Here is a 16,555-nt window from a genome sequence, read left to right as displayed (position 1 = left end):
TGGTTGCACCATTTGACATTCCCACCAACAGGGGATAAGTGTGCCTCTTTCTCCGCATCTTCTCCAGCACTTGTCATTTTCTGTTTTGTTGATAATGGCCATTCTGGTGGGTGTGAGATGATATCTCATTGTGGTTTTGATTTGCATTTCTCTAATGGCCAGGGACATTGAGCATCTCTTCATGTGCCTTTTGGCCATTTGTATTTCCTCTTCTGAGAAGTGTCTGTTCAAGTCTTTTTCCCATTTTGTAATTGAATGGGCTGTCTTTTTGTTGTTGAGATAAACAATCTCTTTATAAATTCTGGATACTAGACCTTTATCTGATATATCATTTCCAAATATTGTCTCCCATTGTGTAGGCTGTCTTTCTACTTTCTTGATGAAGTTCTTCGATGCACAAAAGTGTTTAATTTTGAGGAGCTCCCATTTCTTTCTTTCTTTCTTCAGTGCTCTTGCTTTAGGTTTAAGGTCCATAAAACCGCCTCCAATTGTAAGATTCATAAGATATCTTCCTACATTTTCCTCTAACTGTTTTATGGTCTTAGACCTAATGTTTAGATCTTTGATCCATTTTGAGTTGACTTTTGTATAGGGTGTGAGATACGGGTCCTCTTTCATTCTTTTACATATGGATATCCAGTTCTCTAGGCACCATTTATTGAAGAGACTGTTCTGTCCCAGGTGAGTTGGCTTGACTGCCAAAGATCAAATGTCTATAGATGAGAGGGTCTATATGTGAGCACTCTATTCAATTCCATTGGTCGATATATCGATCTTTATGCCAATACCATGCTGTTTTGACCACTGTGGCTTCATAATATGCCTTAAAGTCAGGCAGTGCGAGACCTCCAGCTTCGTTTTTTTTCCTCAAGATGTTTTTAGCAATTCGGGGCAACCTGCCCTTCCAGATAAATTTGCTTATTGGTTTTTCTATTTCTGAAAAATAAGTTGTTGGGATTTTGATTGGTATTGCATTGAATCTGTAAATCAATTTAGGTAGAATTGACATCTTAACTATATTTAGTCTTCCAATCCATGAACACGGTATGCCCTTCCATCTATTTAGGTCTTCTGTGATTTCTTTTAGCAGTTTTTTGTAGTTTTCTTTGTATAGGTTTTTTTTCTCTTTAGTTAAATTTATTCCTAAGTATTTTATTATTTTAGTTGCAATTGTAAATGGAATTTGTTTCTTGATTTCCCCCTCAGCTTGTTCATTGCTAGTGTATAGAAACATAGATTTTTCAATGTTGATCTTGTAACCTGCCACTTTGCTGTACTCGTTTATTAGCTCTAGTAGTTTTGCTGTGGATTTTTCCGGGTTTTCGACGTATAGTATCATATCATCTGCAAACAGTGATAGTTTTCCTTCTTCCTTTCTAATTTTGATGCCTTGTATTTCTTTTTCTTGTCTAATTGCTCTGGCTAGAACCTAAAACACGATGTTGGATAACAGTGGTGATAATGGACATCCTTGTCTTGTTCCTGATTTTAGGGGGAAAGTTTTCAATTTTTCCCCATTGAGGATGATATTAGCTGTGGGTTTTTCATATATCCCCTCGATCATTTTAAGGAAGTTCCCTTGTATTCCTATCTTTTGAAGTGTTTTCAACAGGAAAGGATGTTGAATCTTGTCAAATGCCTTCTCTGCATCAATTGAGATGACCATGTGATTTTTCTGCTTTGATTTGTTGATATGGTGTATTACATTAATTGATTTTCTTATGTTGAACCATCCTTGCATACCTGGGATGAATCCTACTTGGTCATGATGTATAATTCTTTTAATGTGTTGTTGGATATGATTTGCTAGAATTTTGTTGAGGATTTTTGCATCTATATTCATTAGAGAGATTGGTTTGTAGTTTTCTTTTTTTGTAATATCTTTGCCTGGTTTTGGTATGAGGGTGATGTTGGCTTCATAGAATGAATTAGGTAGCTTTCCCTCCACTTCAATTTTTTTGAAGAGTTTGAGCAGAGTTGGTACTAATTCTTTCTGGAATGTTTGGTAGAATTCACATGTGAAGCCGTCTGGTCCTGGACTTTTCTTTTTGGGAAGCTTTTTAATGACTGATTCAATTTCTTGTGATTGGTTTGTTGAGGTTGTCTATTTCTTCTTGAGTCAAAGTTGGTTGTTCATGCCTTTCTAGGAACTTGTCCATTTCATCTACATTGTTGTATTTATTAGCATAAAGTTGTTAATAGTATCCTGTTATTACCTCCTTTATTTCTGTGAGGTCAGTGGTTATGTCTTCTCTTCCATTTCTATCTTATTTATTTGCGTCCTCTCTCTTCTTCTTTTTGTCAATCTTGCTAAGGACCCATTAATCTTGTTGATTTTCTCATAGAACCAACTTCTGGTCTTATTGATTTTCTCTATTGTTTTCATGTTCTCAATTTCATTTATTTCTGCTCTAATCTTTGTTATTTCTTTCCTTTTGCTTGCTTTGGGGTTAGTTTGCTGTTCTTTCTCCAGTTCTTCCATGTGGACAGTTAATTCCTGATTTTTTGCCCTTTCTTCTTTTTTATATAGGCATTTAGGGCAATAAATTTCCCTCTTAGCACTGCCTTTGCTGCATCTCATAGGTTTTGGTATGTTGTGTTTTCATTTTCATTCGCCTCGAGATATTTACTAATTTCTCCCTTGACCCACTGGTTGTTTAAGAGTGTGTTGTTGAGCCTCCACGTATTTGTGAATTTTCTGGCACTCTGCCTATTATTGATTTCCAACTTCATTCCTTTATGATCTGAGAAAGTGTTGTGTATGATTTCAATCTTTTTAAATTTGTTGAGACTTGCTTTATGACCAAGCATATGGTCTATCTTTGAGAATGACCCATGAGCACTTGAGGAAAAGGTGTATCCTGCTGTTATGGGGTGTAATGTCCTATAAATGTCTGTTAAGTCTAGCTCATTTATTGTAATATTCAAATTCTCTGTTTCTTTATTGATCCTCTGTCTAGATGTTCTGTCCATTGATGAGAGTGGTGAATTGAAGTCTCCAACTATTATGGTAGATGTGTCTATTTCCCTTTTCAGTATTTGTAGTGTATTCCTCACGCATTTTGGGGCATTCTGATTTGGTGCGTAAATATTTATGATTGTTATGCCTTCTTGTTTAATTGTTCCTTTTATTAGTAGATAGTATCCTTCTTTGTCTCTTTTAACTGTTTTACATTTGAAGTCTAATTTGTTGGATATTAGGATAGCTACTCCTGCTCTTTTCTGGTTGTTATTTGCATGAAATATCTTTTCCCAACCTTTCACTTTCAACCTATGTTTATCTTTGAGTCTAAGATGTGTTTCCTGTAGACAGCATATAGAAGGATCCTGTTTTTTAATCCATTCTGCCAATCTATGTCTTTTGATTGGGGAATTCAGTCCATTAGCATTTAGTGTTATTACTGTTTGAGTAGTACTTTCCTCTACCATTTTGCTTTTTGTATTATATATATCATATCTAATTTTCCTTCTTTCTACACTCTTCTCCACACCTCTCTCTTCTGTCTTTTCGTATCTGACTCTAGTGCTCCCTTTAGTATTTCTTGCAGAGCTGGTCTCTTGGTCACAAATTGTCTCAGTGACTTTTTGTCTGAAAATGTTTTAATTTCTCCCTCATTTTTGAAGGACAATTTTGCTGGATATAGAAGTCTTGATTGGCAGTTTTTCTCTTTTAGTAGTTTAAATATATCATCCCACTGTCTTCTTGCCTCCATGGTTTCTGCTGAGAAATCTACACATAGTCTTATTGGGTTTCCCTTGTATGTGATGGATTGTTTTTCTCTTGCTGCTTTCAAGATCCTCTCTTTCTCTTTGACCTCTGACATTCTAACTAGTAAGTGTCTTGGAGAACACCTATTTGGATCTATTCTCTTTGGGGTGCGCTGCACTTCTTGGATCTGTAATTTTAGGTCTTTCATAAGAGTTGGGAAATTTTCAGTGATAATTTCTTCCATTAGTTTTTCTCCTCCTTTTCCCTTCTCTTCTCCTTCTGGGACACCCACAACACATATATTTGTGTGCTTCACATTATCATTCAATTCCCTGAGCCCCTGCTCAAATTTTTCCGTTTTTTTCCCTATAGTTTCTGTTTCTTTTTGGATTTCAGATGTTCCATCCTCCAGTTCACTAATTCTAACCTCTGTCTCTTGAAATCTACCATTGTAGGTTTCCATTGTTTTTTTCATCTCTTCTACTGTATCTTTCATTCCCATAAGTTCTGTGATTTGTTTTTTCAGACTTTCCATTTCTTCTTTTTGTTCATCCCTTGCCTTCTTCATGTCCTCCCTCAATTTATTGATTTGGTTTTTGAAGAGGTTTTCCATTTCTATTCATATATTCAGAATTAGTTGTCTCAGCTCCTGTATCTCATTTGAACTATTGGTTTGTTCCTTTGAATGGGCCATATCTTCAATTTTCCTGGTGTGATTTGTTATTTTTTGCTGGCGTCTGGACATTTAATCAGATTTCCCTGAGTGTGAGACCCAGCAGGTTGAAAGACTTTCCTCTGAAGTCTCTGGGCTCTGTTTTTCTTATCCTGCCCAGTATGTGGCGTTTGTCTGTCTGCGGGTCCCACCAGCAAAAGATGTGGCTCCTTTAACTTTGGAAGGCTCCCTGCTGTGTGCATGGTGGAGACAGAGGAAAGGTTGTAGGCTGGTTTTAATGGCTTCAAATTGCGAAGTCCTGGGATCTGAATTCCCTGAGAGAGGGACTCCACCTGAGATGCATTTCACCCCTCCCGTGGGGAAGGTTCAGGTGGTAGAGAGCCATGAAAGCAGCCTGTTTCTGCATTTGGGGCAGTTGCAACCTGTGTAATCCCGGCGCTGAGCCCGGAGGCAGCAAGCCTCCGTAGAAACAGCCGCAGAAGGCTCTGTTTCGCCCCCTTTCCTCTTTTTCAGTTAGCCCAATAGGCGACTTCTGCCTTGATCAGTTTCGCCTGAGCTGGGGGCCTATTTTTAGTAGTCAGAATTTGTTTATTAATGCCACTATTGATGTTTGGTTGGATTCAGTCCCTGCTTCTGTTGGAGATTCTTTCCTTTCCCTCTGGGAAGCTTCCTGTGGGGGAGGGGCACCGGTCGCCGGCTGCCGTGGCTTGGGGATCTCGCTGATCCGAGACTCGTAGCCGGTCCGGGAAGCCGCCCGCGAGGGAGGGGTGCTGGCTGCTGTGGCTTGGGGAACTTGCCTCTCTGAGACTCTCAGCCGGCCCGGGAAGGAGGGAGGAAGGGGCACCGGCCGCAACCGCTGCGGCCCGGGGAAGCGCATGCCGCTCGAGGATCTCACCGCAGCGGAGTCTCGCAGTCAGTCCAGCCAGTCCAGACTGGGGTACAGTGTATGTCTGGTCTCTGTCGTGGCTCCGGGAGCTGTTCTGTACTGTTTCTGGTTATTTAGTAGTTGTTCTGGAGGAGGAGCTAAGACGCGCACACCTTACTAAGCCGCCATCTTGGCCTCCCCCCCACCCCCCGCCCCAGTCCTGATTTCTTGATCTTGCACTCTGGCCTTGAGAATTGTGCGAGAATGAAGTTTTGTTGTTTCAAGCCACCCAGTTGGTGGTGATTTGTGGTGGTGGTCATGGAAAGTATGGCAGCTGACCTGTCTGTGCTTGGCTTTCTCACCTGTAAAATGGGGTTAGTAGTGGTAGCTTCTAGGGCTGTGCTGAGGAGCTTTGCTGGTTCCTAAGTGGGGAAGCCCCATAAACTAGTCCATCTTCCTATCTGTGAATAGTAAGCCCCTCTCCTCATGAGATCCTGTGGGTTATGGCTGCTGAGACCCAGGATTTTGATGGTGAAGTAGGGCAAATTAAGGGGGGCAGAGTTTGCCTGGTAGAGTAGAGGGCCTCGGCAGTCTTCTCAGAAGAAGGGCCCTGGCATCGGGTCTTGATGGATGCACAGAAGGGTGCCAGGCAGAAAAGCAGGGCACAAGAAAGGAGGACCTACCAGACAGCTTGGCAGTGTTCACTGCAAGCAAAATTTGCTTCAGGGTCTCTGGGAAGCTACTGACGATAGTGGGTTGTGAAGTCTGGGGTCTAGGTGTGAAGCGGCTGGGCAGGGAAGCAGGAGCCTAATTGTTGAAGGTCATGCATCTCAGAGGATTTTGCCTGCCTGGCCTCTCATCCTGGTAAATAGCAAGGGAGACTGGGCTTGAGTTCTGTCTCTGCCACCTGCTCACTGTGAGACCTGAGGGAGGCAGCATCAGCATGCCTGAGCCCAGTTTCTTCATCTGTAAATTGAGGATAATGAAGCTTTGAGGGCTGCAGAGGGAATTAAGTTGCACTGATGCTCATAGAGGCTTTAATGCACAGAAATGTGTGCTCAACGTCTGATCAGGGTGCCCAGTCCTGCTGTTATTTCTTAAGTGATGCGTTACTTGCAGCCAAGGGATGCGGTTTACATTTTACAGGCACCCAAGGCTTTTGCCACATTGCTGCATGAGAGAAATAAGCAGATTGTGCTTTTCCATATGGACCAGACAGTTCTGTGTGGCTCTCCAAAGGAGGGAAGTGTTGACATTCAGTGAGTGAGCAGGAGATGGGCTCCTTGACTTCCTGGGGTCATGATGGGGTCATCCATGAGGGGTTCAAGGAGTCCTGGCAGGCTCCCCAGGGTTTCACCCCCAAAAAAGCCACTGGCAACCCATGGTGTTTTTTGAGTAAGAGTTTTAAATTGACTTAAAAAAATTTATTATGCCCCCCCTAAGCTATAATAACTGTGATAATGTATATTAATGAAGCTACTTATATTTTCTTCTGACATACCTGCCACACACATACTTCTCCAGACAGGGGTGAGGGCCAGGCCACTAGCAAGGAGGCATTGGTGATAAAGGGACCCAAACACCTAGTTTTTCAAAGAATGGGTTTATTATATTACATGCCCAGTTAATTCTACTTTGTCTTTTTTTGTTTGTTTGAAAGAACATTTTACTTGTAAATGTGCAGTTACATTTTCCACTTTCTTTCCTTGCCTTTGATCACACAGAAGCCCCAGAAAATTTTGGGGTTTTGCTGTTTCAGCATCATTATTCATTTAAAATGAAAAAAAAAAAAAACTGGAAAGTTACCAGGCGTGGCTAAGGCTAGGCAGTGTGCTGATGTGTTAGTGGGTGATGTTTTCTAAACTCACTCTCTCTGAGCCTCCTTGTGGTGAACCTGTCCCCCCACACCAGAGAACTGTGCTCCCCAGCTGTGAAGGAGAGTGTTGAGCTCATGAAGATGGAGTGAACATGGCAGACTGCTTCATTCTCCACGAGTTGATAGTGTTGTATGGTTATCTTCTGTAGGCTGTTAGCCTGGTGGATTATGCTGATGGACTTTTAAAATTGAATAACTCACATATACCATGAAATTCTCCCTTTTCAAGTACAAAGTGTGATGGTTTTTTGCCTATTCATGAGGGTATACAGTTCTCACTACAGTCTCATCTGAGAACATTAGAGATTCTAATCGGAGAATCACCCCCAAAGAAACCCTGTACCCATTGGCAGTTACTCCGCACTCACCACTCCTTTTAGCCCTTGGCGACCACTAATGTTTGCTCTGTCTCTGTGGATTTACCTTTCATATCAAAGGAACCATGCAATATGTGGGCTCTAGTAAGTGGCTTGATTCACTTAGCGTATTTTCAAGGTCCATCTGTGCTGTTACGTGTGTCAGAACTTCATTCCTTTTTATGGCTGAATAACATTCCATTGTATGGTTCTACCACATTTTGTTTATCCATTTAGGTTGTTCCTATTTTTTAGATATTATGAATAATTCTGTGAACATTCATTAACAAGACTTTGTGTGAACATATTTTTTCAGTTCTCTTGGGTGTATTTCTAGCATTGGACTTGCTGGATCTGACAGTAATTATGTGTTTAATTTTTTGAGGAACTGCCAAACTGTTTTCCAGAGGGGCTGTACCATTTTACAATCCCAGCAGCAACGTACAAGGGTTCCAGTTTCTCTTACGTTCTCACCTACATTTATTTTCCCTTTTTATTTTTCATTTAGCCTCCATGCTGGGTGTGAAGTGGTGTCTCATTGTGGCTTCGTTTTGCGTTTCCTGATGGCAAATGACGATGCCCATCTTTTCATGTGCTTGCTGGCCATTTGTATATCTACTCAGGACCTCTCACAAATTTTAATTGGATTATTAGTCTTTTCAGTTGTTATGTATTTTTATTAAGGTATCTTCATACACCATAAATCCATCCATAGTACAAAATCAGTGGTTCAAAGGTCATCACATGGCTATGTATTCATCACTATGATCATTTTTAGAACATTGCATTACTCCAGAAAATGAAATTAAGAGAAAAGGAAAATCCCAAACATCCCTTAACCCTTACTCCTCTGCCTTATTGACCACAAGAATTGTAACCTACCCGTTTTTGAATACTACAGAAGAGGTAGGGTAACTAAGACAATATCGTATTGAACATACATACACACACACATATATAACAGTGGAACAAAACAAAACATCCAGAAGTAGATCATACAAACACGGGCAACTGACTTTTTTTTTTTTGCTATAAAGTTATATAATCATTATCAAAGACAGGGCTACTAGATTATGGTTCATCAACTTCAGGTATTTCCTTATGGCTATTCTCAAACACTAGATACATAAAGAAATATCTATATAATGAGTCACTAGTCACAATCATTTGTTAAACCTCATTTCTCAGTTATGCCTCCTTCCTCTCACTTGATCTTTCATTCTTCATGGATATCTGGGCAATGAGCATTTTAACATCTTTGTGCTGAAAAGGGGTGTTGATCTTCTGGGGTAGAGGAATGAACCTGTTGTTATTCTTGGAGAGACTGGTAACTCTGGGTTTCAGGATTTATATAGTCTAGGCTCAATCTGGAACTCTTAAGTTGCTTAGAAAAATAAACTTACTAAGAAAAACTTTTATAGAGACTTAGATAGAGCACAAGGTACCCCCTTGAGATTTTGGGAGTACTGTTGGGACATGTAATACTGTGGTAGTTTGAAACATCTGGCTAACGCTTGCATAAGAGTAACTCCGGAATGACTTCTTGACTCTATTCAGTGGCTCTCTTAGCCACAGAAACTGTATTTTGTTCCATTTCTTTCCCTCCTTTTGGTCATTCTCAATCCCACAGTGCCAGGGCCAGGCTCACTCAGTGGAGTTACCCCATGTTGCCAGGGATGCTTCCACCCCTGGTTGTCATGCATGTAATTGAGGAGGGTAATGATTTTATTTGCAGAGTTGGTTTAAAAAGTGAGGCAACTTGAGCAATAAAAGAGACTCTCAGGCATAATTACATGCAGGCCTGACTTCACCATTGCAGAAATAAGTTTCATAAGGGCAAGCCTCAAGAATCAAGGGCTTGGCTTATTAAATTAATGCCTGAGAGAATATCAGGATTTCCCCAGGTGGAAAATAGATCCACATTTTTCCCTAGTCCCTCAACAGAACTTTGCAAATACTTTTTCTTGTTTTGTTTTGTTTTCTGCCCCAAATACTCTTGAATGTATCCAGGTATTACATTAGCCTGCACAGAGTAATATGATCTTATTCCCTCTTCTAGGTTCTATGCAGTTAGGTTGTTTGAATAAACTGACCAGACAGGTTATATTAGATAGTGTGATACAGAAAATTTAAATTGTGGGCCAAATAAACATCTCTTCCTTTGGTCTCCCATAGATGTTGATGTTTTAAGATGTGAACAGTATCATCCTTTACCCTGTATTCTGATTCACCTTAGTACTAACCATGTCCGTTACATGCACATTTCTGATTCTAGTCTGACCTCTTTTTCAGCTGTTTGAACAGTTGTGTGGAATAATGCTGACTTCCAGTGCTGCAGAGCTCTCATTCTGAGTCTCAGGCTTCTCACAGATACCCAGTGTTGCAGAGAACTACCAGGATATACACAAAGGGCACAGAACCTCAGAATTTAGAAAGAACAGTTAAAACTTAGGAATAGATATGACTGCTGTAAGAGTTTATAATCTAGGAATCTTTACAATAAGCCTTGTTTGAGCATTTTTGTACTCCTTAATCATCGATTGCCCACTCTGCCCACTTTTTATTCCCAATAACCTAGGCACTCAAATTCAATTCTCAGAGTTTTCTCATTAATTTATATTAGTGAGACCATGTTTCCAGCTTATTTCACTCAACATGATGTTCTCAAAGTTCATTCTCCTAGTTGCGTGCTACACAATTTCATTCCTTTCTGCAGCTGCTCATTGTTCTTTCATATGTATACAACACATTTTGCCCTTCCATTCATCAGTCGGTGTACCCTTAGGCCACCTCCATCCTTTGCATATTTTGAAAAATGCTGTCATAAACACCAGTGTGCGAATGCCTGTTCCTGTTCCTGCTTTCAGTTCTGTCAAGTCTTTGTCTACTGATGGGCTTGCAGGATCATGTCACCTCAATATTTAGTCTCCTATGGAACCACCACACTGCCCTCCAAAGGGACTGCACTGTTCTCCTTCGCTATGGTATGATTACATTGTCATCCCTAAGTTATAATCACGTAGTTATGCACTCACCACCACTGTCTACATGAGAACATTGCATTTCTTCCACAAAAAGAGAAGAGGAGAAAAGAGAAAAAAAGGAGAAAGAAGAGGAACAACGAGCATCCCATACAGCTCCATTATACCCACCTCATTATTGGCAATTAGCTCTGGTTTATTGTCTTTGTTCCAATTAATGAACAGTGTTTCAGTTAACCGTAGACCTCAGTTTGCATTAATTGCCTTTTTCCATGGACTGTCCCCTTTTTAATACCTTACAATGGTGACCTTTAATTGTTCTCCCTCACGTGAAGACTTTCTTTTCTTTGTACATGTAATTACCATCATTTGCACTCTCAGTTTCCCTATGTTACACAGTCTTAGTTTTTATCCTCTCTTTCCTTCTGATGTCATACATGCCCCCTAGCTTTCCTCTTTCAACTATAGCCACCTTCAGCTTTGTTCAACATACTTAAAATACAGTACGACAATCACATAGTATTGTGCTGTCCACTTCTAGATCTTTACAATCAACCCTGTTGAACCTTCTGACCTCCTTCCATATCAAGAGCCCATACTCTATCCTTTATCTCCTGATAACCTGTGTTCTCAACTTTAAATTTCAAAGTTCACTCATTAATGTTAGCTCATATTAGTGAGACTATTCCCTCTTAATGCTGCATAATATTCCATCATATGTATATTCCACAGTTTGGTTATTCAGTCGTCTGTTGATGGATATTTAGGCTGTTTGCATCTCTTGGCAATTCTGAAAAATGCCATAACATTGGTGTGCAAATGTCTGTTGGTGTCCTTGCTTTCAATCCTTCTGAATATATACTTAGTAATGGGATTGCTGGATCACACAGCAGTTCTATATTTAGCTTCTTGAGGAACTGTCAAACTGTGTTCCAGAGCAGTTATACCTTTCTGCATTCCCACCAACAATGAATGAGTGTACCTATTTCTCCACATATCCTCTCCGGCAATTGTAGTTTTCAGTTTTTTTTTTTTTTTTTTTTTGTAATAGCCATTCTAGTAGTATGAGATGATGTCTCATGGTGGTTTTGAGTTGCATTTCCCTAATTGTTAGTAAAGTCGAGTATCCTTTCCTATGTTTTTGTGCCGTTTGCACTTCTTCTTTGAGAAAGTGCCTATCCAGGTCTTCTCCCCATTTTTCAGTTGAATCATTTGTCTTTCTGTTGTTGAGTTGTAAGATCTTGTTATATATTTTGGATATTAAACCCTTATCTGATATGTTTCCAAATATTGTCTCCCTTTGGTTAGGCTGCTTTTTTACTATCCTGGCAAAACCCTTTGATGTGCAAAAGTGATAAATTTTGACGAGATCCCATTTATCTGTTGCTTTGGGAGTAAGGTCTAGGAAACCACTGCCTATCACGAGATCCTTAAGACAGATCCCTACATGTGCTTCTGAAGTTTTATGGTCTTAGCTCTAATGTTTAGGTCTTTGACCTATTTTAAGTTAATCTTTGTATAAGGTGTGAGATGGGGGTCCTTTTTTATTCCTTTGAAAATGAATATCCAGTTTTCTAAGCACCATTTGTTGAAGAGGCTGCTCTGTCTCAGTTGATTTGACTTGACCACCTTATCAAAGATCAATTATCCATAGTTGAGAGGGTTTATTTCTGAACACTCAATTCAATTCCATTGGTCAGTACATCTATTTTTATGCCAGTACCATGTTATTTTGACCACAGTAACTTTGTAATAGGCCTCAAAGTCAGGTAGTGTGAGACCTCCCATTTCATTTTTTTTCTCAAGATATTTTTAGCTATTTGGAGCACCCTGTTCTTCCAAATAAATTTGATACTGGTTTTTCTATTTCAGTAAAGTAAGTTGTTGAGATTTTAATTGTTATTGCATTGAATCTGTAAATCAGTTTGGGTAGAATTGACATCTGAACTATATTTAGTCTTTCAGTTCATGAACAGGGTATGTCCTTCCATTTATTTAGGTCTTCCTTGATATCCTCTAGTACTGTTTTGTAGTTTTATGTGTATAGGTCTTACATTTATTTCTATATGTTTTTATCCTTTTGTTTGCTATTGTAAGTGGAATTTTTTTCTTGATTTCCTCTTCAGATTGTAGATTGCTGGTTTTTAGAAACACAGCTGATTTTTGCATGTTGATCTTATATCCTGTTACTATGCTGTCCTCATTTATTAGCTCTAGTAGCTTTACTGTCAATTTTAAAAAAAATTTCTACATACAAGATTATGTCATCTGCAAACAATGAAAATTTCACTTCTTCCTTTCCAATTTGGATGACTTGTGTTTCTTTTTCTTGCCTAATTCTCTAGCTAGAATTTCCAGCAGAATGTGGACTGTCAGTAGTGATAGTGGTCATCCTTGTCTTGTCCCTTATTTTAGAGGGAAAGCTTCCAGTCTTTCCCCATTGAGTATGATGTTAGCTGTGGGTTTTTCATATATTCAGTTTATCATGTTGAGAAGTTCCCTTCTGTTTTAGTTACAAATTTACAGCTCCTTAGAGAAAAGGCAGCTGGCTTTCCCCTGGGTTTCTGTCACATGGGAAGGCACCTGGCAACACCTGCTAGCCTCCTCTCCTGGTTTCTGGGTTCAAATAACTTTCCTTGGGACGTATCCTTTCTGCATCTCCAACTGTCTGAGTCTGAGCTGGCTCTGAGTGCTGAGGTGAGGCATGTAAGGCTGCTGAACTCTGCTGGACTATGCTATTTCTTTACCTTCTGACCTTTCCTTTTAAGCCTCACTCATTATAGAAGGCACTCCCTTTAACCAAACTCAGATGAAATGAGCCATAGTTGAATTTCACATGTTGATGATTTAAGCCCATAGCAATGGAACACTTGGGCACCATCACCTGGCCAAGTTGACTGAACCTAACTACTATACCTTCTATTCCTATCCTTTGAAGTGCTTTCATCAGGAAAGGATGCTGAATTTTGTCAAATGCCTTTTTCTGCATCAATCAAGATGATCATGTGGTTTTTCCTCTTTAATTTATTGATGTGGTGGATTACAGTAATTGATTTTCTTATATTGAACCACCCTTGCATACTTGGGTAAAACCCACTTGGTTGTGGGGTATAATTCTTTTAATGTGCTGCTGGTTTCGATTTGCAAGCATTTTGTTGAGGATTTTTGCATCTATATTCATTAAGGAGATTGGCCTATAATTTTCTTTTCTTGTATTATCTTTGCCTGGCTTTGGTATTAGGATAATGTTGCCTTCATAGAATGAATTAGGTAGCTTACCATCATCCTCTTCAGGTTTTTTGAAGAGTTTAAGTAGGATTGGTACTAATTCTTTCTTAAATGTTTGGTTGAATTCACATGTGAGGCCATCTGGTCCTGGACTTCTCTTTTTGGGGAGTTTTTGATGACTGATTCTCTTTACTTGTGATTTTTGGTTTGTGTTCTTCTGTTCTCGAATTGGTTGTTCATGCTTCTCTAGGAAGTTGTCCACTTCATCTAGATTGTCTAGTTTTTAGCATATAGTTATTTATAAAATTCTCTTATTATCTCCTTTATTTCTGTGGGGTCAGAAGTTATGTTCCCCCCCATTTATGATTTTATTTATTTACATCCTCTCTCTTTTTTTGTCAGCCTAGCTGACAAATCGATTTTATTGATTTTTCTCTAAGAACCAACTTCTGGTTTTATTTATTCTCTCTATTGTTTCCATATTCACAATTACCTTTATTTCTGCTCTAATCTTTGTTATTTCTTTAATTCTGTTTGCTTTGGGGTTAGATTGCTGTTCTTTCTCTAGTTCCTCCAGGTAAGCAGTTAAGTCTTCAATTTTTTATCTTTCTTCTTCTTTAATATAGGCAGTTAGGACAATATATTTCCCTCTCAGCTCTAGTTTGCTGCATCCCATAGGTTTTCTTTTGCTATGTTTTCATTTTCATTTGCCTTGATATATTTACTGATTTATCTTGCAATTTCTTCCTTGACCCAATGATTATTTAAGGGTGTGTTGTTTAGCCTCCACATTATTTTGAATTTTTCAGCTTTTTGCCTGTTACTTTTTCCATCTTCATTCCCTTGTGATCTGAGAAAGTGCTTTGTATAATTTCAATCTTTAAAAATTTATTGATATCTGCTTTGTGATCCAACGTGGTGTAGCCTCAAGAAGGATCAGTGAGCACTTGAGAAAAATGTTTACCCTGTTGTTGTTGGGTGCAGTGTTCTGTAAATGTCTGTTAGACTAGTTCATCTATTGTGTTATTCAAGATCTGTTTCCCTTTTGGTCCCCTGTCTAGATGTTCTGTTTGCTGATGAAAGTGGTGTATTGAAGTTTCCAATTATTATTATAGATTTGTCTGCTTCTCCCTTCAGTGTTGTCAATGTTTGCCTCATGCATTTTGGGATCCTCTGGCTTTGTGCATATGTGTTTCTGATGAATGGTCCCTTGTATTAATACACAGTGTCCTTCTTTTTCTCGAGTAATTTCTTTACATTTGAAATCTCATTTGTCTGATATTAGTATGGCTACCCACATTCTTTTCTGGTTGTTTGCATGAAATATCTTTTTCCACTTTCATTTTCAATGTGTTTTTGTCTTTGGGTCTTAACTGAGTCTCTTGTAGATAGTATATAGATGGATTCTGTTTTTTTTTGTTTTGTTTTGTTTTTAATCCATTCTGCCAATCTGTGTTTTTGATTGTGGAGTTTAATCCATTAACATTTAATGTTATTACTGTAAAGGCCATATTTTCTTCAACAATTTTGTCTTTTGGATTCTCTCATATTTTAATTTTAATTTTGATTTTTTTCTCTCTTTACCCTTACTGCTGATCTTCATTTTCACATTCTTCTCTAAACCCCTTTCTCCTGTCTTTTCCTATCTACTTGTAGCATTCCCTTTAGTATTTCTTGTAGAGCATATCTCTTGTTCACAAAATCTCTGTTTTTGTTTATCTGTAAATATTTAAAACTCTCCTTCATTTTTTTTCTAATTTTAATGTCTATTAAGTTCGATGATGAAAGTTACCAGAAGAGTATTCTCCTGAAAATTATTTTTTCTTAGGAAGAAAAAGAATGGAAAATCAAAATCCTGTCAGCAGAGCCACAGATGCTGTGGCAGTCAGGCCTCTCTGCAGATGGGGCCAGTTCATCAGTAGGTCGAGTCACTCTCTGGGTTAGAAGGATTGTAATTGGGATCATCCTCATTATTCTCCAGCTCCAAATCATCCATTTCCTGAAACAGAGACTCATCTACCTCCACGTGTTTCCAGCATCCTCCAAGAACTGGGTATCAGATGGGTCAAGATTGTGATCTGTTTCAAATAGCTGCTTCCCACTCAATTTATTTTCTCCTGCTTCTTCTTCTTTCATTCATTTCTTTTTCATCTCTAGCAGCTCTGCATCAAACTTGACCTTCCAGCTTAAGAAGTTCTTAATTGTAACAGGAGTGCCATGAAATAATTGCTTTTCAGCTTCTTCTGCTTCCTTTTCTTTTTTGTTTCTTTTCTTCTTCTCTCTAGTTTTTACTTGATCTACTATTTCATTTAATTTTTCTTGCACAGCTGACACTAAAGTAAAGAGCATTACCATACCAAGATTTTTCTCTGCCTATAATGCTAATAATTTTAAAACATCTGAGACATCATTATCTTCTGGATATTCCTGGGAGAATATTTCATGAAGGGGGCTGCATCTGGATATTTTCACTAGATGTAAAATGGAGCATAGTCTGGACAGTTTCATCATTTTCTTTAGCCTCAGATGTCACAATAATGGTGAAGTGGGTAGATTTTCAGATAATACTGTGAAGGAGTCAGGACAGATGGGCTCCAGGGTCTCCAACTTGTCGTGCTGCTCCTCACTATAGTCTGTCATTTTGACCCTCACCACAGCCCATGGATTGCCCAGACTTAGAGGTGGTGTGCTACTGTTGGGAGAGCGGACCATGGCCTGGCAGGCATAGACATGACCCCCTCAGTTTTGAAGGACAGTTTTACTAGATATAGATTTTTTGGTTGGCAATTTTTGTCTTTTAGTATCTTAAATATATCATATCACTTCCTTTTCACCTCTATGGTTTCCGCTGAGAGATCAGCACTTAA

The 16,555-nt window shown here is 39.0% G+C and overlaps 1 pseudogene; it reads right to left on the bottom strand.

Annotated features, from left to right (window-relative positions):
* Positions 1-15,603: 15,603 nt before the first annotated feature.
* LOC143664382 (RWD domain-containing protein 1 pseudogene) lies at positions 15,604-16,328 on the bottom strand (annotated as a pseudogene).
* Between the last annotated feature and the right edge of the window lie 227 nt (positions 16,329-16,555).

This window comes from Tamandua tetradactyla, chromosome 20 (assembly GCF_023851605.1).
Source record: "Tamandua tetradactyla isolate mTamTet1 chromosome 20, mTamTet1.pri, whole genome shotgun sequence".
Lineage (NCBI taxonomy): Eukaryota > Metazoa > Chordata > Mammalia > Pilosa > Myrmecophagidae > Tamandua > Tamandua tetradactyla.
Note: the sequence above shows the minus strand (reverse complement) of the source record. Positions and strands in the feature narration are given on the sequence as shown.